Below are 1209 nucleotides of genomic sequence, written 5' to 3' on the forward strand. Positions count from 1 at the left end.
TGTTGGGCTTCCCTGGTGGCGCAGTGGTTGAGAGTCCGCCTGCCGATACAGTGGACACGGGTTCGTGCCCTGGTCCGGGAAGATCCCACATGCCGCGGAGCGGCTGGGCCCATGAGCCATGGCCGCTGAGCCTGCGCATCCGGAGCCTGTGCTCCACGATGGGAGAGGCCACAACAGTGAGAGGCCCACGTACCGCAAAAAAAAAAGAAAAAAAAAAAAAGAAATGTATTCTTCTCACCTGTTTTTAAAGCTTTGCTCTTGGATTCTTGAAATGCCACCATAGATTTTTTAAACTGAGGTCAAATTCAGATAACATAAAATTAACTCTTTTAAAGTATACAATTCAGTGGCATTTAGGATACTCCCAATGTTGTGCAAAAATGACCTCTATCTAGTTTCAAAACATTTGTATCACCCCAAAGGGAAACCCTATGCCCATTAAGTAGTCATTCCCATGTTTACTTCGGCAGCACTTATACTAAAATTGGAACTATACAGAGAAGATTAGCATGACCCCTGTGCAAGGATGACATGAAAATTTGCAAAGCATTCCATATTTTTATTAGCATACTAAGTGAAGTAAGTCAGAAAGAGAAAGACAAATACCATATGATATCACTTATATTTGGAATCTAAAATATGACATAACTGAACTTATCTATGAAAAGGAAACAGAGTCACAGACATAGAGAACAGACTTGTGGTTGCCAAGGGGGAGGGGGATGGGGGAGGGATGGAGTGGGAGGTTGGGGTTAGTAAATGCAAACTATTACACATAGGATTGATAAACAACAAGGTCCTACTGTATAGCACAGGGAACTCTATTCACTATCCTGAGATACACCATAATGGAAAAGGATATAAAAAAAGAATTTATATATATGTAAAAAAGTAGTAAATCTCTGATATTCATAGACTAAAAAAAAGTACTCATTCCCCATTTCCCCCTTTACCCAGCCTCTGGCAATTATTAATATACTTCCTGTCTCTATAGAGTTTCCTATTCTGTTACAACACCAGCCCACCCATTTCACAGGGCCCAGCCCCACTTTATAGGGAAAGATGCAGGTGAATGACAACGCTTGGGAGCCAAGATTCCATTGTTCTTCTCTGTTGGGGAAAGCCTGAAGCATAGTCTAACGATGTGTAAAGTGAAATTTCTTTCTGATTGAGTCATCCCCTGCTGGATACAGAAGATAAAAGAGAACA

The 1209-nt window shown here is 41.4% G+C and overlaps 1 non-coding gene across 1 annotated transcript; it reads left to right on the forward strand.

The window, feature by feature from the left end:
- The first annotated feature begins 456 nt into the window (after nt 1-456).
- Nucleotides 457-561, forward strand: LOC114905246. Its single transcript, XR_003796110.1, has one exon. It is a non-coding gene; the product is annotated as a U6 spliceosomal RNA (small nuclear RNA).
- The last annotated feature ends 648 nt before the right edge of the window (nt 562-1209 follow it).

Source organism: Monodon monoceros, unplaced genomic scaffold, assembly GCF_005190385.1.
Source record: "Monodon monoceros isolate NGI ecotype Baffin Bay Population unplaced genomic scaffold, NGI_Narwhal_1 Super_Scaffold_21, whole genome shotgun sequence".
NCBI classification, from domain to species: domain Eukaryota; kingdom Metazoa; phylum Chordata; class Mammalia; order Artiodactyla; family Monodontidae; genus Monodon; species Monodon monoceros.